Raw genomic sequence first — 23829 nt, forward strand, 5'->3', positions numbered from 1 at the left:
CTATAGCATGAGATGTGATATCCAAATCCTTCCCATTCCAATCCTGAGACCCTTCCTATAGCATGAGATGTGATATCTCAATGCTTATACCAAACCAGAGACCCGTCCTATAACGAGATGGGATATCCAACTCCTTCCCATTCCAATCCTGAGCCACTTCCGATAGCAGAGATGTGATATCTCAATGCTTATACCAAAGCTGAGACCCTTCCTATAACATGAGATGTGATATCCAACTCATTCCCGTTCCAAACCTGAGACACTTCCTTTAGCATGAGATGTGATATCTCAATGCCTCTAATACCAAACCTGAGATCCTACCTCTAACATGAAATGTGATATCCAACTCCTTCCCTTTCCAAACGTGAGACCCTCCCTATAGCATGAGATCTGATATCCAAGTCCTTCCCATTCCAATCCTGAGACCCTTCCTATAGCATGAGATGTGATATCTCAATGCTTCTAATACCAAACCTGAGACCCTTCCTATAACATAAGATGGGATATCCAACTCCTTCCCATTCCAATCCTGAGACCCTTCCGATAGCAGAGATGTGATATCTCAATGCTTATACCAAACCTGAGACCCTTCCTGTGGCATGAGATGTCATATACAACTCCTTCCCATTCCAATCCTGAGACCCTTCCTATAGCATGAGATGTGATATCCAACTCCTTCCCATTCCAATCCTGAGACCCTTCCTATAGCATGAGATTTGATATCTCAATGCTTCTAACACCAAACCTGAGATCCTTCCGATAGCATGAGATGTGATATCTCAATGCTTCTAATACCAAACCTGAGATCATTCCTATAACACGAGATGTAATATCCAAATCCTTCCCCTTCCAAACCTGAGACCCTCCCTTTAGCATGAGATGTGATATCCAACTCCTTCCCATTCCAATCCTGAGACCCTTCCTATAGCATGAAATGTGATATCTCAATGCTTATACCAAACCTGAGACCCATCCATTAGCATGAGATGTGATATCCAACTCCTTCCCATTCCAATCCTGAGACCCTTCCTATAGCATGAGATGTGATGTCTCAATGCTTCTAATACCAAACCTTAGATCCTTCCTATAACATGAGATGTGATATCCAACTCCTTCCATTCCAATCCTGAGACCCGTCCTATAGCATGAGATGTGATATCTCAATGCTTATACCAAACCTGAGACCCTTCCTATAGCATGAGATGTGATATCCAACTACTTCCCATTCCAATCCTGAGACCCTTCCTATAGCATGAAATGTGATATCCAACTCCTCCCCTTTCCAAACCTGAGAGCCTATCTATAGCATGAGATGTGATATCTAAGTCCTTCCCATTCCAATCCTGAGACCCTTCCCATAGCATGAGATGTGATATCTCAATGCTTCGAATACCAAACCTGAGATCCTTCCTCTAACATGAAATGTGATATCCAACTCCTTCCCATTCCAAACCTGAGAGCCTATCTGTAGCATGAGATGTGATATCCAAGTCCTTCCCATTCCAATCCTTAGACCCTTCCTACAGCATGCAATATGATATCTCAATGATTCTAATAACAAACCTGAGACCCGTCCTATAACATGAGATGGGATATCCAACTCCTTCCCATTCCAATCCTGAGACACTTCCGATAGCAGAGATGTGATATCTCAATGCTTATACCAAACCTGAGACCCTTCTTATAACATGAGATGTGATATCCAACTCCTTCCCGTTCCAAACCTGAGACTCTTCCTTTAGCATGAGATGCGATATCCAGCTCCTTCCCATTCCAATCCTGAGACACTTCCGATAGCATGAGATGTGATATCTCAATGCTTCTAATATCAAAACTGAGACCCTCCCTTTAGCATGAGATGTGATATCCAACTCCTTGCCATTCCAGTCCTGAGACCCTTCCTATAGCATGAGATATGATATCTCAATACTTCTAATACCAAACCTGAGATCCTTCTGATAACATGAGATGTGATATCCAAATCCTTCCCCTTCCAAACCTGAGACCCTCCCTTTAGCATGAGATGTGATATCCAACTCCTTCCCATTCCAATCCTGAGACCCTTCTGATAGCATGAGATGTGATATCTCAAGGCTTCTAATACCAAACCTGAGATCCTTCCTATAACATGAGATGTGATATCCAAATCCTTCCCCTTCCAAACCTGAGACCCTTCCTTTAGCATGAGATGTGATATCCAACTCCTTCCCATTCCATTCCTGAGACCCTTCTGTTAGCATGATATGTGATATCTCAATGCCTCTAATACCAAACCTGAGATCCTACCTCTAACATGAAATGTGATATCCAACTCTTTCCCTTTCCAAACCTGAGAGACTTCCTATAGCATGAGATGTGATATCCAAGTCCTTCCCATTCCAATCCTGAGACCCTTCCTATAGCTTGAGATGTGATATCCAACTCCTTCCCATTCCAATTCTGAGACCCTTCCTATACCATGAGACTTGATATCTCAAAGGTTCTAATACCAAACCTGAGACCGGTCCTATAACATGAGATGTGATATCCAAATCCTTCCCCTTCCAAACCTTAGACCCTTCGTTTATCATGAGATGTGATATCCAACTCCTTCCATTCCAATCCTGAGACCCTTCCGATATCATGAGATGTGATATCTCAATGCTTCTAATATCAAACTTGAGACCCTCCCTATTAATGAGATGTGATATCCAAGTCCTTCCCATTCCAATCCTGAGACCCTTCCTATAGCATGAGATGTGATATCTCAATGCTTCTAATACCAAACATGAGACCCTTACTATAACATGAGATGGGAATATCCAACTCCTTCCCATTCCAATCCTGAGACCTCTCCGATAGCAGAGATGTGATATCTCAATGCTTATACCAAACCTGAGATCCTTCCTATAACATGAGATGTGATATCCAATTCCTTCCCATTCCAATCCTGAGACACTTCCTATAGCATGAGATGTGATATCTCAATGCTTATACCAAACCTGAGACCCTTCCTATAGCATGAGATGTGATATCCAACTCCTTCCCATTCCAATCCTGAGACCCTTCCTATAGCATGAGATGTGATGTCTCAGTGCTTCTAATACCAAACCTGAGATCCTTCCTATAACATGAGATGTGATATCCAACTCCTTCCCAATCCAATCCTGAGACCCTTCCTATAGCATGAGATGTGATATCTCAATGCTTATACCAAACCTGAGAATCTTCCTATAGCATGAGATGTGATATCCAACTCCTTCCCATTCCAACCCTGAGACCCTTCCTATAGCATGAGATGTTATATCCAACTACTTCCCATTCCAATCCTGAGACCCTTCCTATAGCATGAGATGTGATATCCAACTCCTTCCCTTTCCAAACCTGAGAGCCTATCTATAGCATGAGATGTGATATCCAAGTCCTTCCCATTCCAATCCTGAGACCCTTCCTATAGCATGAGATGTGATATCTCAATGCTTCTAATACCAAACCTGAGATCCTTCCTCTAACATGAAATGTGATATCCAACTCCTTCCCGTTCCAAACCTGAGAGCCTATCTATAGCATGAGATGTGATATCCAAGTCCTTCCCATTCCAATCCTTAGACCCTTCCTACAGCATGCAATATGATATCTCAATGATTCTAATAACAAACCTGAGACCCGTCCTATAACATGAGATGGGATATCCAACTCCTTCCCATTCCAATCCTGAGACACTTCCGATAGCAGAGATGTGATATCTCAATGCTTATACCAAACCTGAGACCCTTCCTATAACATGAGATGTGATATCCAACTCATTCCCGTTCCAAACCTGAGACACTTCCTATAGCATATGTGATATCCAACTCCTTCCCATTCCAAACATGAGACCCTTCCTATAGCAAGAATGTAATATCCAACTCCTACCCATTCCAATCCTGAGACCATTCCTATAGCATGAGATGTGATATATCAATGCTTCTAATACCAAACCTGAGATCCTTCCTATGACATGAAATGTGATATCCAAATCCTTCCCATTCCAAACCTGAGACCCTTCCTACAGCATGCGATGTGATATCTCAATGCTTCTAATATCAAACCTGAGACCCGTCCTATAACATGAGATGGGATATCCAACTCCTTCCCGTTCCAAACCTGATACCCTTCCTATAGCATGAGATGTGATATCCAATTCCTTCCCATCCCAATCCTGAGACACCTCCGATAGCAGAGATGTGATATCTCAATGCTTATACCAAACCTGAGACTCTTCCTATAACATGAGATGTGATATCCAACTCCTTCCCGTTCCAAACCTGAGACCCATCCTATAGCACGAGATGTGATATCCAATTCCTTCCCATTCCAATCCTGAGACACTTCCGATAGCATGAGATGTGATATCTCAATGCTTCTAATACCAAACTTGTGATCCTTCCTATAATAAGAGGTGATATCCAAATCCTTCGCCTTCCAAACCTGAGACCCTCCCTTTAGCATGAGATGTGATATCTCAATGCCTCTAATACCAAACCTGAGATCCTTCCTCTAACATGAGATGTGATATCCAAATCCTTCCCCTTCCAAACCTGAGACCCTCCCTTTAGCATGAGATGTGATTTCCAACTCCTTCCCATTCCAATCCTGAGACCCTTCTGATAGCATGAGATGTGATATCTCAATGCCTCTAATACCAAACCTGAGATCCTACCTCTAACATGAAATGTGATATCCAACTCCTTCCCTTTCCAAACGTGAGACCCTCCCTATAGCATGAGATCTGATATCCAAGTCCTTCCCATTCCAATCCTGAGACCCTTCCTATAGCATGAGATGTGATATCTCAATGCTTCTAATACCAAACCTGAGACCCTTCCTATAACATAAGATGGGATATCCAACTCCTTCCCATTCCAATCCTGAGACCCTTCCGATAGCAGAGATGTGATATCTCAATGCTTATACCAAACCTGAGACCCTTCCTGTGGCATGAGATGTCATATACAACTCCTTCCCATTCCAATCCTGAGACCCTTCCTATAGCATGAGATGTGATATCCAACTCCTTCCCATTCCAATCCTGAGACCCTTCCTATAGCATGAGATTTGATATCTCAATGCTTCTAACACCAAACCTGAGATCCTTCCGATAGCATGAGATGTGATATCTCAATGCTTCTAATACCAAACCTGAGATCATTCCTATAACACGAGATGTAATATCCAAATCCTTCCCCTTCCAAACCTGAGACCCTCCCTTTATCATGAGATGTGATATCCAACTCCTTCCCATTCCAATCCTGAGACCCTTCCTATAGCATGATATGTGATGTCTCAATGCTTCTAATACCAAACCTGAGATCCTTCCTATAACATGAGATGTGATATCCAACTCCTTCCAATTCCAATCCTGAGACACTTCCTATAGCATGAGAAGTGATATCTCAATGCTTATACCAAACCTGAGACCCTTCCTACGGCATGAGATGTCATATACAACTCCTTCCCATTCCAATCCTGAGACCCTTTCTATAGCATGAGATGTGATATCTCAATGCTTATACCAAACCTGAGACCCTTCCTATAGCATGAGATGTGATATCCAACTCCTTCCCATTCCAATCCTGAGACCCTTCCTATAGCATGAGATGTGATGTCTCAATGCTTCTAATACCAAACCTGAGATCCTTCCTATAACATGAGATGTGATATCCAACTCCTTCCATTCCAATCCTGAGATCCGTCCTATAGCATGAGATGTGATATCTCAATGCTTATACCAAACCTGAGACCCTTCCTATAGCATGAGATGTGATATCCAACTACTTCCCATTCCAATCCTGAGACCCTTCCTATAGCATGAGATGTGATATACAACTCCTTCCCTTTCCAAACCTGAGAGCCTATCTATAGTATGAGATGTGATATCCAAGTCCTTCCCATTCCAATCCTGAGACCCTTCCTATAGCATGAGATGTGATATCTCAATGCTTCTAATACCAAACCTGAGACCCTTCCGATAGCATGAGATGTGATATCCAACTCCTTCCCATTCCAATCCTGAGACCCTTCCTATAGCATGAGATGTGATATCCAACTCCTTCCATTCCAATCCTGAGACCCGTCCTATAGCATGAGATGTGATATCTCAATGCTTATACCAAACCAAAGACCCTTCGTATAGCATGAGATGTGATATCCAACTACTTCCCATTCCAATCCTGAGACCCTTCCTATAGCATGAGATGTGATATCCAACTCCTTCCCTTTCCAAACCTGAGAGCCTATCTATAGCATGAGATGGGATATCCAACTCCTTCCCATTCCAATCCTGAGACACTTCCGATAGCAGAGATGTGATATCTCAATGCTTATACCACACCTGAGACCCTTCCTATAACATGAGATGTGATATCCAACTCCTTCCCGTTCCAAACCTGAGACCCTTCCTTTAGCATGAGATGTGATATCCAGCTCCTTCCCATTCCAATCCTGAGACACTTCCGATAGCATGAGATGTGATATCTCAATGCTTCTAATATCAAAACTGAGACCCTCCCTATAGCATGATATGTGATATCTAAGTCCTTCCCATTCCAATCCTGAGACCCTTCCTATAGCATGAGATGTGATATCTCAATGCTTCTACCAAACCTGAGACCCTTCCTTTAGCATGAGATGTGATATCCAACTCCTTCCCATTCCAGTCCTGAGACCCTTCCTATAGCATGAGATATGACATCTCAATACTTCTAATACCAAACCTGAGATCCTTCCGATAACATGAGATGTGATATCCAAATCCTTCCCCTTCCAAACCTGAGACCCTCCCTTTAGCATGAGATGTGATATCCAACTCCTTCCCATTCCAATCCTGAGACCCTTCTGATAGCATGAGATGTGATATCTCAATGCTTCTAATACCAAACCTGAGATCCTTCCTATAACATGAGATGTGATATCCAACTCCTTCCCATTCCAATCCTGAGACCCTTCCTATAGCATGAGAAGTGATATCTCCATGCGTATACCAAACCTGAGACCCTTCCTATAGCATGAGATGTGATATCCAAATCCTTCCCATTCGAATCCTGAGACCCTTCCTATAGCATGAGATGTGATATCTCAATGCTTATACCAAACCAGAGACCCGTCCTATAACATGAGATGGGATATCCAACTCCTTCCCATTCCAATCCTGAGCCACTTCCGATAACAGAGATGTGATATCTCAATGCTTATACCAAAACTGAGACCCTTCCTATAACATGAGATGTGATATCCAACTCATTCCCATTCCAAACCTGAGACACTTCCTATAGCATATGTGATATCCAACTCCTTCCCATTCCAAACATGAGACCCTTCCTATAGCAAGAATGTAATATCCAACTCCTAACCATTCCAATCCTGAGACCATTCCTATAGCATGAGATGTGATATATCAATGCTTCTAATAACAAACCTGAGATCCTTCCTATGACATGAAATGTGATATCCTAATCCTTCCCATTCCAAACCTGAGACCCTTCCTACAGCATGCGATGTGATATCTCAATGCTTCTAATATCAAACCTGAGACCCGTCCTATAACATGAGATGGGATATCCAACTCCTTCCCGTTCCACACCTGATACCCTTCCTATAGCATGAGATGTGATATCCAATTCCTTCCCATCCCAATCCTGAGACACCTCCGATAGCAGAGATGTGATATCGCAATGCTTATACCAAACCTGAGACTCTTCCTATAACATGAGATGTGATATCCGACTCCTTCCCGTTCCAAACCTGAGACCCTTCCTATAGCATGAGATGTGATATCCAACTCCTTCCCATTCCAATCCTGAGACCCTTCCGATAGCATGAGATGTGATATCTCAATGCTTCTAATACCAAACCTGAGATCCTTCCTATAACATGAGATGTGATATCCAACTCCTTCCCATTCCAATCCTGAGACCCTTCCTATAGCATGAGAAGTGATATCTCCATGCTTATACCAAACCTGAGACCCTTCCTATAGCATGAGATGTGATATCCAACTCCTTCCCATTCCAATCCTGAGACCCTTCCTATAGCATGAGAAGTGATATCTCCATGTGTATACCAAACCTGAGACCCTTCCTATAGCATGAGATGTGATATCCAAATCCTTCCCATTCCAATCCTGAGACCCTTCCTATAGCATGAGATGTGATATCTCAATGCTTATACCAAACCAGAGACCCGTCCTATAACATGAGATGGGATATCCAACTCCTTCCCATTCCAATCCTGAGCCACTTCCGATAGCAGAGATGTGATATCTCAATGCTTATACCAAACCTGAGACCCTTCCTATAACATGAGATGTGATATCCAACTCATTATCGTTCCAAACCTGAGACACTTCCTATAGCATATGTGATATCCAACTCCTTCCCATTCCAAACATGAGATCCTTCCTATAGCAAGAATGTTATATCCAACTCCTACCCATTCCAATCCTGAGACCATTCCTATAGCATGAGATGTGATATATCAATGCTTCTAATACCAAACCTGAGATCCTTCCTATGACATGAAATGTGATATTCAAATCCTTCCCATTCCAAACCTGATACCCTTCCTACAGCATGCGATGTGATATCTCAATGCTTCTAATATCAAACCTGAGACCCGTCCTATAACATGAGATGGGATATCCAACTCCTTCCCGTTCCAAACCTGATACCCTTCCTATAGCATGAGATGTGATATCCAATTCCTTCCCATCCCAATCCTGAGACACCTCCGATAGCATGAGATGTGATATCTCAATGCTTCTAATACCAAACCTGAGATCCTTCCTATAACATGAGATGTGATATCCAACTCCTTCCCATTCCAATCCTGAGACCCTTCCTATAGCATGAGAAGTGATATATCCATGCTTATACCAAACCTGAGACCCTTCCTATAGCATGAGATGTGATATCCAACTCCTTCCCATTCCAATCCTGAGACCCTTCCTATAGCATGAGAAGTGATATCTCCATGTGTATACCAAACCTGAGACCCTTCCTATAGCATGAGATGTGATATCCAAATCCTTCCCATTCCAATCCTGAGACCCTTCCTATAGCATGAGATGTGATATCTCAATGCTTATACCAAACCAGAGACCCGTCCTATAACATGAGATGGGATATCCAACTCCTTCCCATTCCAATCCTGAGCCACTTCCGATAGCAGATATGTGATATCTCAATGCTTATACCAAACCTGAGACCCTTCCTATAACATGAGATGTGATATCCAACTCATTCCCGTTCCAAACCTGAGACACTTCCTATAGCATATGTGATATCCAACTCCTTCCCATTCCAAACATGAGACCCTTCCTATAGCAAGAATGTAATATCCAACTCCTACCCATTCCAATCCTGAGACCATTCCTATAGCATGAGATGTGATATATCAATGCTTCTAATACCAAACCTGAGATCCTTCATATGACATGAAATGTGATATCCAAATCCTTCCCATTCCAAACCTGAGACCCTTCCTACAGCATGCGATGTGATATCTCAATGCTTCTAATATCAAACCTGAGACCCGTCCTATAACATGAGATGGGATATCCAACTCCTTCCCGTTCCAAACCTGATACCCTTCCTATAGCATGAGATGTGATATCCAATTCCTTCCCATCCCAATCCTGAGACACCTCCGATAGCAGAGATGTGATATCTCAATGCTTATACCAAACCTGAGACTCTTCCTATAACATGAGATGTGATATCCGACTCCTTCCCGTTCCAAACCTGAGACCCTTCCTATAGCATGAGATGTGATATCCAACTCCTTCCCATTCCAATCCGGAGAACCTTCCGATAGCATGAGATGTGATATCTCAATGCTTCTAATACCAAACCTGAGATCCTTCCTATAACATGAGATGTGATATCCAACTCCTTCCCATTCCAATCCTGAGACCCTTCCTATAGCATGAGAAGTGATATCTCCATGCTTATACCAAACCTGAGACCCTTCCTATAGCATGAGATGTGATATCCAACTCCTTCCCATTCCAATCCTGAGACCCTTCCTATAGCATGAGAAGTGATATCTCCATGTGTATACCAAACCTGAGACCCTTCCTATAGCATGAGATGTGATATCCAAATCCTTCCCATTCCAATCCTGAGACCCTACCTATAGCATGAGATGTGATATCTCAATGCTTATACCAAACCAGAGACCCGTCCTATAACATGAGATGGGATATCCAACTCCTTCCCATTCCAATCCTGAGCCACTTCCGATAGCAGATATGTGATATCTCAATGCTTATACCAAACCTGAGACCCTTCCTATAACATGAGATGTGATATCCAACTCATTCCCGTTCCAAACCTGAGACACTTCCTATAGCATATGTGATATCCAACTCCTTCCCATTCCAAACATGAGACCCTTCCTATAGCAAGAATGTAATATCCAACTCCTACCCATTCCAATCCTGAGACCATTCCTATAGCATGAGATGTGATATATCAATGCTTCTAATACCAAACCTGAGATCCTTCCTATGACATGAAATGTGATATCCAAATCCTTCCCATTCCAAACCTGAGACCCTTCCTACAGCATGCGATGTGATATCTCAATGCTTCTAATATCAAACCTGAGACCCGTCCTATAACATGAGATGGGATATCCAACTCCTTCCCGTTCCAAACCTGATACCCTTCCTATAGCATGAGATGTGATATCCAATTCCTTCCCATCCCAATCCTGGGACACCTCCGATAGCATGAGATGTGACATCTCAATGCTTCTAATACTAAACCTGAGATCCTTCCTATAACATGAGATGTGATATCCAACTCCTTCCCATTCCAATCCTGAGACCCTTCCTATAGCATGAGAAGTGATATCTCCATGCTTATACCAAACCTGAGACCCTTCCTATAGCATGAGATGTGATATCCAACTCCTTCCCATTCCAATCCTGAGACCCTTCGTATAGCATGAGAAGTGATATCTCCATGTGTATACCAAACCGAGACCCTTCCTATAGCATGAGATGTGATATCCAAATCCTTCCCATTCCAATCCTGAGACCCTTCCTATAGCATGAGATGTGATATCTCAATGCTTATACCAAACCAGAGACCCGTCCTATAACATGAGATGGGATATCCAACTCCTTCCCATTCCAATCCTGAGCCACTTCCGTTAGCAGAGATGTGATATCTCAATGCTTAAACCAAACCTGAGACCCTTCCTATAACATGAGATGTGATATCCAACTCATTCCAGTTCCAAACCTGAGACACTTCCTATAGCATATGTGATATCCAACTCCTTCCCATTCCAAACATGAGACCCTTCCTATAGCAAGAATGTAATATCCAACTCCTACCCATTCCAATCCTGAGACCATTCCTATAACATGAGATGTGATATATCAATGCTTCTAATACCAAACCTGAGATCCTTCCTATGACATGAAATGTGATATCCAAATGCTTCCCATTCCAAACCTGAGACCCTTCCTACAGCATGCGATGTGATATCTCAATGCTTCTAATATCAAACCTGAGACCCGTCCTATAACATGAGATGGGATATCCAACTCCTTCCCGTTCCAAACCTGATACCCTTCCTATAGCATGAGATGTGATATCCAATTCCTTCCCATCCCAATCCTGAGACACCTCCGATAGCAGAGATGTGATATCTCAATGCTTATACCAAACCTGAGACTCTTCCTATAACATGAGATGTGATATCCAACTCCTTCCCGTTCCAAACCTGAGACCCTTCCTATAGCATGAGATGTGATATCCAATTCCTTCCCATTCCAATCCTGAGACCCTTCCGATAGCAGAGATGTGATATCTCAATGCTTAAACCAAACCTGAGACCCTTCCTATGGCATGAGATGTCATATACAACTCCTTCCCATTCCAATCCTGAGACCCTTCCTATAGCATGAGATGTGATATCTCAATGCTTATACCAAACCTGAGACCCTTCCAATAGCATGAGATGTGATATCCAACTCCTTCCCATTCCAATCCTGAGACCCTTCCTATAGCATGAGATGTGATGTCTCAGTGCTTCTAATACCAAACCTGAGATGCTTCCTATAACATGAGATGTGATATCCAACTCCTTCCCAATCCAATCCTGAGACCCTTCCTATAGCATGAGATGTGATATCTCAATGCTTATACCAAACCTGAGACCCTTCCTATAGATTGAGATGTGATATCCAACTCCTTCCCATTCCAATCCTGAGACCCTTCCTATAGCATGAGATGTGATATCCAACTACTTCCCATTCCAATCCTGAGACCCTTCCTATAGCATGAGATGTGATATCCAACTCCTTCCCTTTCCAAACCTGAGAGCCTATCTATAGCATGAGATGTGATATCCAAGTCCTTCCCATTCCAATCCTGAGACCCTTCCTATAGCATGAGATGTGATATCTCAATGCTTCTAATACCAAACCTGAGATCCTTCCTCTAACATGAAATGTGATATCCAACTCCTTCCCGTTCCAAACCTGAGAGCCTATCTATAGCATGAGATGTGATATCCAACTCCTTCCCATTCCAAACATGAGACCCTTCCTATAGCAAGAATGTAATATCCAACTCCTACCCATTCCAATCCTGAGACCATTCCTATAACATGAGGTGTGATATATCAATGCTTCTAATACCAAACCTGAGATCCTTGCTATGACATGAAATGTGATATCCAAATGCTTCCCATTCCAAACCTGGACCCTTCCTACAGCATGCGATGTGATATCTCAATGCTTCTAATATCAAACCTGAGACCCGTCCTATAACATGAGATGGGATATCCAACTCCTTCCCGTTCCAAACCTGATACCCTTCCTATAGCATGAGATGTGATATCCAATTCCTTCCCATCCCAATCCTGAGATACCTCCGATAGCAGAGATGTGATATCTCAATGCTTATACCAAACCTGAGACTCTTCCTATAACATGAGATGTGATATCCAACTCCTTCCCGTTCCAAACCTGAGACCCTTCCTATAGCATGAGATGTGATATCCAATTCCTTCCCATTCCAATCCTGAGACCCTTCCGATAGCAGAGATGTGATATCTCAATGCTTAAACCAAACCTGAGACCCTTCCTATGGCATGAGATGTCATATACAACTCCTTCCCATTCCAATCCTGAGACCCTTCCTATAGCATGAGATGTGATATCTCAATGCTTATACCAAACCTGAGACCCTTCCAATAGCATGAGATGTGATATCCAACTCCTTCCCATTCCAATCCTGAGACCCTTCCTATAGCATGAGATGTGATGTCTCAGTGCTTCTAATACCAAACCTGAGATGCTTCCTATAACATGAGATGTGATATCCAACTCCTTCCCAATCCAATCCTGAGACCCTTCCTATAGCATGAGATGTGATATCTCAATGCTTATACCAAACCTGAGACCCTTCCTATAGATTGAGATGTGATATCCAACTCCTTCCCATTCCAATCCTGAGACCCTTCCGATAGCATGAGATGTGATATCCAACTACTTCCCATTCCAATCCTGAGACCCTTCCTATAGCATGAGATGTGATATCCAACTCCTTCCCTTTCCAAACCTGAGAGCCTATCTATAGCATGAGATGTGATATCCAAGTCCTTCCCATTCCAATCCTGAGACCCTTCCTAAAGCTTGAGATGTGATATCCAACTCCTTCCCATTCCAATCCTTAGACCCTTCCTACAGCATGCAATATGATATCTCAATGATTCTAATAACAAACCTGAGACCCGTCCTATAACATGAGATGTGATATCCAACTCCTTCCCGTTCCAAACCTGAGACCCTTCCTTTAGCATGAGATGTGATATCCAGCTCCTTCCCATTCCAATCCTGAGACACTTCCGATAGCATGAGATGTGATATCTCAATGCTTCTAATATCAAAACTGAGACCCTCCCTATAGCATGATATGTGATATCTAAGTCCTTGCCATTCCAATCCTGAGACCCTTCCTATAGCATGAGATGTGATATCTCAATGCTTCTACCAAACCTGAGACCCTTCCTTTAGCATGAGATGTGATATCCAACTCCTTCCCATTCCAGTCCTGAGACCCTTCCTATAGCATGAGATATGATATCTCAATACTTCTAATACCAAACCTGAGATCCTTCCGATAACATGAGATGTGATATCCAAATCCTTCCCCTTCCAAACCTGAGACCCTCCCTTTAGCATGAGATGTGATATCCAACTCCTTCCCATTCCAATCCTGGGACCCTTCTGATAACATGAGATGTGATATCTCAATGCTTCTAATACCAAACCTGAGATCCTTCCTATAACATGAGATGTGATATCCAACTGCTTCCCATTCCAATCCTGAGACCCTTCCTATGGCATGAGAAGTGATATCTCCATGCTTATACCAAACCTGAGACCCTTCCTATAGCATGAGATGTGATATTCAACTCCTTCCCATTCCAATCCTGAGACCCTTCCTATAGCATGAGAAGTGATATCTCCATGCGTATACCAAACCTGAGACCCTTCCTATAGCATGAGATGTGATATCCAAATCCTTCCCATTCCAATCCTGAGACCCTTCCTATAGCATGAGATGTGATATCTCAATGCTTATACCAAACCAGAGACCCGTCCTATAACATGAGATGGGATATCCAACTCCTTCCCATTCCAATCCTGAGCCACTTCCGATAGCAGAGATGTGATATCTCAATGCTTATACCAAACCTGAGACCCTTCCTATAACATGAGATGTGATATCCAACTCATTCCCGTTCCAAACCTGAGACACTTCCTATAGCATATGTGATATCCAACTCCTTCCCATTCCAAACATGAGACCCTTCCTATAGCAAGAATGTAATATCCAACTCCTACCCATTCCAATCCTGAGACCATTCCTAAAGCATGAGATGTGATATATCAATGCTTCTAATACCAAACCTGAGATCCTTCCTATGACATGAAATGTGATATCCAAATCCTTCCCATTCCAAACCTGAGACCCTTCCTACAGCATGCGATGTGATATCTCAATGCTTCTAATATCAAACCTGAGACCCGTCCTATAACATGAGATGGGATATCCAACTCCTTCCCGTTCCAAACCTGATACCCTTCCTATAGCATGAGATGTGATATCCAATTCCTTCCCATCCCAATCCTGAGACACCTCCGATAGCAGAGATGTGATATCTCAATGCTTATACCAAACCTGAGACTCTTCCTATAACATGAGATGTGATATCCAACTCCTTCCCGTTCCAAACCTGAGACCCATCCTATAGCACGAGATGTGATATCCAATTCCTTCCCATTCCAATCCTGAGACACTTCCGATAGCATGAGATGTGATATCTCAATGCTTCTAATACCAAACTTGTGATCCTTCCTATAATAAGAGGTGATATCCAAATCCTTCGCCTTCCAAACCTGAGACCCTCCCTTTAGCATGAGATGTGATATCTCAATGCCTCTAATACCAAACCTGAGATCCTTCCTCTAACATGAGATGTGATATCCAAATCCTTCCCCTTCCAAACCTGAGACCCTCCCTTTAGCATGAGATGTGATTTCCAACTCCTTCCCATTCCAATCCTGAGACCCTTCTGATAGCATGAGATGTGATATCTCAATGCCTCTAATACCAAACCTGAGATCCTACCTCTAACATGAAATGTGATATCCAACTCCTTCCCTTTCCAAACGTGAGACCCTCCCTATAGCATGAGATCTGATATCCAAGTCCTTCCCATTCCAATCCTGAGACCCTTCCTATAGCATGAGATGTGATATCTCAATGCTTCTAATACCAAACCTGAGACCCTTCCTATAACATAAGATGGGATATCCAACTCCTTCCCATTCCAATCCTGAGACCCTTCCGATAGCAGAGATGTGATATCTCAATGCTTATACCAAACCTGAGACCCTTCCTGTGGCATGAGATGTCATATACAACTCCTTCCCATTCCAATCCTGAGACCCTTCCTATAGCATGAGATGTGATATCCAACTCCTTCCCATTCCAATCCTGAGACCCTTCCTATAGCATGAGATTTGATATCTCAATGCTTCTAACACCAAACCTGAGATCCTTCCGATAGCATGAGATGTGATATCTCAATGCTTCTAATACCAAACCTGAGATCATTCCTATAACACGAGATGTAATATCCAAATCCTTCCCCTTCCAAACCTGAGACCCTCCCTTTATCATGAGATGTGATATCCAACTCCTTCCCATTCCAATCCTGAGACCCTTCCTATAGCATGATATGTGATGTCTCAATGCTTCTAATACCAAACCTGAGATCCTTCCTATAACATGAGATGTGATATCCAACTCCTTCCAATTCCAATCCTGAGACACTTCCTATAGCATGAGAAGTGATATCTCAATGCTTATACCAAACCTGAGACCCTTCCTACGGCATGAGATGTCATATACAACTCCTTCCCATTCCAATCCTGAGACCCTTTCTATAGCATGAGATGTGATATCTCAATGCTTATACCAAACCTGAGACCCTTCCTATAGCATGAGATGTGATATCCAACTCCTTCCCATTCCAATCCTGAGACCCTTCCTATAGCATGAGATGTGATGTCTCAATGCTTCTAATACCAAACCTGAGATCCTTCCTATAACATGAGATGTGATATCCAACTCCTTCCATTCCAATCCTGAGATCCGTCCTATAGCATGAGATGTGATATCTCAATGCTTATACCAAACCTGAGACCCTTCCTATAGCATGAGATGTGATATCCAACTACTTCCCATTCCAATCCTGAGACCCTTCCTATAGCATGAGATGTGATATACAACTCCTTCCCTTTCCAAACCTGAGAGCCTATCTATAGTATGAGATGTGATATCCAAGTCCTTCCCATTCCAATCCTGAGACCCTTCCTATAGCATGAGATGTGATATCTCAATGCTTCTAATACCAAACCTGAGACCCTTCCGATAGCATGAGATGTGATATCCAACTCCTTCCCATTCAAATCCTGAGACCCTTCCTATAGCATGAGATGTGATATCCAACTCCTTCCATTCCAATCCTGAGACCCGTCCTATAGCATGAGATGTGATATCTCAATGCTTATACCAAACCAAAGACCCTTCGTATAGCATGAGATGTGATATCCAACTACTTCCCATTCCAATCCTGAGACCCTTCCTATAGCATGAGATGTGATATCCAACTCCTTCCCTTTCCAAACCTGAGAGCCTATCTATAGCATGAGATGGGATATCCAACTCCTTCCCATTCCAATCCTGAGACACTTCCGATAGCAGAGATGTGATATCTCAATGCTTATACCACACCTGAGACCCTTCCTATAACATGAGATGTGATATCCAACTCCTTCCCGTTCCAAACCTGAGACCCTTCCTTTAGCATGAGATGTGATATCCAGCTCCTTCCCATTCCAATCCTGAGACACTTCCGATAGCATGAGATGTGATATCTCAATGCTTCTAATATCAAAACTGAGACCCTCCCTATAGCATGATATGTGATATCTAAGTCCTTCCCATTCCAATCCTGAGACCCTTCCTATAGCATGAGATGTGATATCTCAATGCTTCTACCAAACCTGAGACCCTTCCTTTAGCATGAGATGTGATATCCAACTCCTTCCCATTCCAGTCCTGAGACCCTTCCTATAGCATGAGATATGACATCTCAATACTTCTAATACCAAACCTGAGATCCTTCCGATAACATGAGATGTGATATCCAAATCCTTCCCCTTCCAAACCTGAGACCCTCCCTTTAGCATGAGATGTGATATCCAACTCCTTCCCATTCCAATCCTGAGACCCTTCTGATAGCATGAGATGTGATATCTCAATGCTTCTAATACCAAACCTGAGATCCTTCCTATAACATGAGATGTGATATCCAACTCCTTCCCATTCCAATCCTGAGACCCTTCCTATAGCATGAGAAGTGATATCTCCATGCGTATACCAAACCTGAGACCCTTCCTATAGCATGAGATGTGATATCCAAATCCTTCCCATTCGAATCCTGAGACCCTTCCTATAGCATGAGATGTGATATCTCAATGCTTATACCAAACCAGAGACCCGTCCTATAACATGAGATGGGATATCCAACTCCTTCCCATTCCAATCCTGAGCCACTTCCGATAACAGAGATGTGATATCTCAATGCTTATACCAAAACTGAGACCCTTCCTATAACATGAGATGTGATATCCAACTCATTCCCATTCCAAACCTGAGACACTTCCTATAGCATATGTGATATCCAACTCCTTCCCATTCCAAACATGAGACCCTTCCTATAGCAAGAATGTAATATCCAACTCCTAACCATTCCAATCCTGAGACCATTCCTATAGCATGAGATGTGATATATCAATGCTTCTAATAACAAACCTGAGATCCTTCCTATGACATGAAATGTGATATCCTAATCCTTCCCATTCCAAACCTGAGACCCTTCCTACAGCATGCGATGTGATATCTCAATGCTTCTAATATCAAACCTGAGACCCGTCCTATAACATGAGATGGGATATCCAACTCCTTCCCGTTCCACACCTGATACCCTTCCTATAGCATGAGATGTGATATCCAATTCCTTCCCATCCCAATCCTGAGACACCTCCGATAGCAGAGATGTGATATCGCAATGCTTATACCAAACCTGAGACTCTTCCTATAACATGAGATGTGATATCCGACTCCTTCCCGTTCCAAACCTGAGACCCTTCCTATAGCATGAGATGTGATATCCAACTCCTTCCCATTCCAATCCTGAGACCCTTCCGATAGCATGAGATGTGATATCTCAATGCTTCTAATACCAAACCTGAGATCCTTCCTATAACATGAGATGTGATATCCAACTCCTTCCCATTCCAATCCTGAGACCCTTCCTATAGCATGATAAGTGATATCTCCATGCTTATACCAAACCTGAGACCCTTCCTATAGCATGAGATGTGATATCCAACTCCTTCCCATTCCAATCCTGAGACCCTTCCTATAGCATGAGAAGTGATATCTCCATGTGTATACCAAACCTGAGACCCTTCCTATAGCATGAGATGTGATATCCAAATCCTTCCCATTCCAATCCTGAGACCCTTCCTATAGCATGAGATGTGATATCTCAATGCTTATACCAAACCAGAGACCCGTCCTATAACATGAGATGGGATATCCAACTCCTTCCCATTCCAATCCTGAGCCACTTCCGATAGCAGAGATGTGATATCTCAATGCTTATACCAAACCTGAGACCCTTCCTATAACATGAGATGTGATATCCAACTCATTATCGTTCCAAACCTGAGACACTTCCTATAGCATATGTGATATCCAACTCCTTCCCATTCCAAACATGAGATCCTTCCTATAGCAAGAATGTAATATCCAACTCCTACCCATTCCAATCCTGAGACCATTCCTATAGCATGAGATGTGATATATCAATGCTTCTAATACCAAACCTGAGATCCTTCCTATGACATGAAATGTGATATTCAAATCCTTCCCATTCCAAACCTGATACCCTTCCTACAGCATGCGATGTGATATCTCAATGCTTCTAATATCAAACCTGAGACCCGTCCTATAACATGAGATGGGATATCCAACTCCTTCCCGTTCCAAACCTGATACCCTTCCTATAGCATGAGATGTGATATCCAATTCCTTCCCATCCCAATCCTGAGACACCTCCGATAGCATGAGATGTGATATCTCAATGCTTCTAATACCAAACCTGAGATCCTTCCTATAACATGAGATGTGATATCCAACTCCTTCCCATTCCAATCCTGAGACCCTTCCTATAGCATGAGAAGTGATATATCCATGCTTATACCAAACCTGAGACCCTTCCTATAGCATGAGATGTGATATCCAACTCCTTCCCATTCCAATCCTGAGACCCTTCCTATAGCATGAGAATTGATATCTCCATGTGTATACCAAACCTGAGACCCTTCCTATAGCATGAGATGTGATATCCAAATCCTTCCCATTCCAATCCTGAGACCCTTCCTATAGCATGAGATGTGATATCTCAATGCTTATACCAAACCAGAGACCCGTCCTATAACATGAGATGGGATATCCAACTCCTTCCCATTCCAATCCTGAGCCACTTCCGATAGCAGATATGTGATATCTCAATGCTTATACCAAACCTGAGACCCTTCCTATAACATGAGATGTGATATCCAACTCATTCCCGTTCCAAACCTGAGACACTTCCTATAGCATATGTGATATCCAACTCCTTCCCATTCCAAACATGAGACCCTTCCTATAGCAAGAATGTAATATCCAACTCCTACCCATTCCAATCCTGAGACCATTCCTATAGCATGAGATGTGATATATCAATGCTTCTAATACCAAACCTGAGATCCTTCATATGACATGAAATGTGATATCCAAATCCTTCCCATTCCAAACCTGAGACCCTTCCTACAGCATGCGATGTGATATCTCAATGCTTCTAATATCAAACCTGAGACCCGTCCTATAACATGAGATGGGATATCCAACTCCTTCCCGTTCCAAACCTGATACCCTTCCTATAGCATGAGATGTGATATCCAATTCCTTCCCATCCCAATCCTGAGACACCTCCGATAGCAGAGATGTGATATCTCAATGCTTATACCAAACCTGAGACTCTTCCTATAACATGAGATGTGATATCCGACTCCTTCCCGTTCCAAACCTTAGACCCTTCCTATAGCATGAGATGTGATATCCAACTCCTTCCCATTCCAATCCGGAGAACCTTCCGATAGCATGAGATGTGATATCTCAATGCTTCTAATACCAAACCTGAGATCCTTCCTATAACATGAGATGTGATATCCAACTCCTTCCCATTCCAATCCTGAGACCCTTCCTATAGCATGAGAAGTGATATCTCCATGCTTATACCAAACCTGAGACCCTTCCTATAGCATGAGATGTGATATCCAACTCCTTCCCATTCCAATCCTGAGACCCTTCCTATAGCATGAGAAGTGATATCTCCATGTGTATACCAAACCTGAGACCCTTCCTATAGCATGAGATGTGATATCCAAATCCTTCCCATTCCAATCCTGAGACCCTACCTATAGCATGAGATGTGATATCTCAATGCTTATACCAAACCAGAGACCCGTCCTATAACATGAGATGGGATATCCAACTCCTTCCCATTCCAATCCTGAGCCACTTCCGATAGCAGATATGTGATATCTCAATGCTTATACCAAACCTGAGACCCTTCCTATAACATGAGATGTGATATCCAACTCATTCCCGTTCCAAACCTGAGACACTTCCTATAGCATATGTGATATCCAACTCCTTCCCATTCCAAACATGAGACCCTTCCTATAGCAAGAATGTAATATCCAACTCCTACCCATTCCAATCCTGAGACCATTCCTATAGCATGAGATGTGATATATCAATGCTTCTAATACCAAACCTGAGATCCTTCCTATGACATGAAATGTGATATCCAAATCCTTCCCATTCCAAACCTGAGACCCTTCCTACAGCATGCGATGTGATATCTCAATGCTTCTAATATCAAACCTGAGACCCGTCCTATAACATGAGATGGGATATCCAACTCCTTCCCGTTCCAAACCTGATACCCTTCCTATAGCATGAGATGTGATATCCAATTCCTTCCCATCCCAATCCTGGGACACCTCCGATAGCATGAGATGTGACATCTCAATGCTTCTAATACCAAACCTGAGATCCTTCCTATAACATGAGATGTGATATCCAACTCCTTCCCATTCCAATCCTGAGACCCTTCCTATAGCATGAGAAGTGATATCTCCATGCTTATACCAAACCTGAGACCCTTCCTATAGCATGAGATGTGATATCCAACTCCTTCCCATTCCAATCCTGAGACCCTTCGTATAGCATGAGAAGTGATATCTCCATGTGTATACCAAACCGAGACCCTTCCTATAGCATGAGATGTGATATCCAAATCCTTCCCATTCCAATCCTGAGACCCTTCCTATAGCATGAGATGTGATATCTCAATGCTTATACCAAACCAGAGACCCGTCCTATAACATGAGATGGGATATCCAACTCCTTCCCATTCCAATCCTGAGCCACTTCCGATAGCAGAGATGTGATATCTCAATGCTTAAACCAAACCTGAGACCCTTCCTATAACATGAGATGTGATATCCAACTCATTCCAGTTCCAAACCTGAGACACTTCCTATAGCATATGTGATATCCAACTCCTTCCCATTCCAAACATGAGACCCTTCCTATAGCAAGAATGTAATATCCAACTCCTACCCATTCCAATCCTGAGACCATTCCTATAACATGAGATGTGATATATCAATGCTTCTAATACCAAACCTGAGATCCTTCCTATGACATGAAATGTGATATCCAAATGCTTCCCATTCCAAACCTGAGACCCTTCCTACAGCATGCGATGTGATATCTCAATGCTTCTAATATCAAACCTGAGACCCGTCCTATAACATGAGATGGGATATCCAACTCCTTCCCGTTCCAAACCTGATACCCTTCCTATAGCATGAGATGTGATATCCAATTCCTTCCCATCCCAATCCTGAGACACCTCCGATAGCAGAGATGTGATATCTCAATGCTTATACCAAACCTGAGACTCTTCCTATAACATGAGATGTGATATCCAACTCCTTCCCGTTCCAAACCTGAGACCCTTCCTATAGCATGAGATGTGATATCCAATTCCTTCCCATTCCAATCCTGAGACCCTTCCGATAGCAGAGATGTGATATCTCAATGCTTAAACCAAACCTGAGACCCTTCCTATGGCATGAGATGTCATATACAACTCCTTCCCATTCCAATCCTGAGACCCTTCCTATAGCATGAGATGTGATATCTCAATGCTTATACCAAACCTGAGACCCTTCCAATAGCATGAGATGTGATATCCAACTCCTTCCCATTCCAATCCTGAGACCCTTCCTATAGCATGAGATGTGATGTCTCAGTGCTTCTAATACCAAACCTGAGATGCTTCCTATAACATGAGATGTGATATCCAACTCCTTCCCAATCCAATCCTGAGACCCTTCCTATAGCATGAGATGTGATATCTCAATGCTTATACCAAACCTGAGACCCTTCCTATAGATTGAGATGTGATATCCAACTCCTTCCCATTCCAATCCTGAGACCCTTCCTATAGCATGAGATGTGATATCCAACTACTTCCCATTCCAATCCTGAGACCCTTCCTATAGCATGAGATGTGATATCCAACTCCTTCCCTTTCCAAACCTGAGAGCCTATCTATAGCATGAGATGTGATATCCAAGTCCTTCCCATTCCAATCCTGAGACCCTTCCTATAGCATGAGATGTGATATCTCAATGCTTCTAATACCAAACCTGAGATCCTTCCTCTAACATGAAATGTGATATCCAACTCCTTCCCGTTCCAAACCTGAGAGCCTATCTATAGCATGAGATGTGATATCCAACTCCTTCCCATTCCAAACATGAGACCCTTCCTATAGCAAGAATGTAATATCCAACTCCTACCCATTCCAATCCTGAGACCATTCCTATAACATGAGATGTGATATATCAATGCTTCTAATACCAAACCTGAGATCCTTCCTATGACATGAAATGTGATATCCAAATGCTTCCCATTCCAAACCTGGACCCTTCCTACAGCATGCGATGTGATATCTCAATGCTTCTAATATCAAACCTGAGACCCGTCCTATAACATGAGATGGGATATCCAACTCCTTCCCGTT

This window comes from Ambystoma mexicanum, chromosome 11 (assembly GCF_040938575.1).
Source record: "Ambystoma mexicanum isolate Mex_15411 chromosome 11, UKY_AmexF1_1, whole genome shotgun sequence".
NCBI lineage: Eukaryota > Metazoa > Chordata > Amphibia > Caudata > Ambystomatidae > Ambystoma > Ambystoma mexicanum.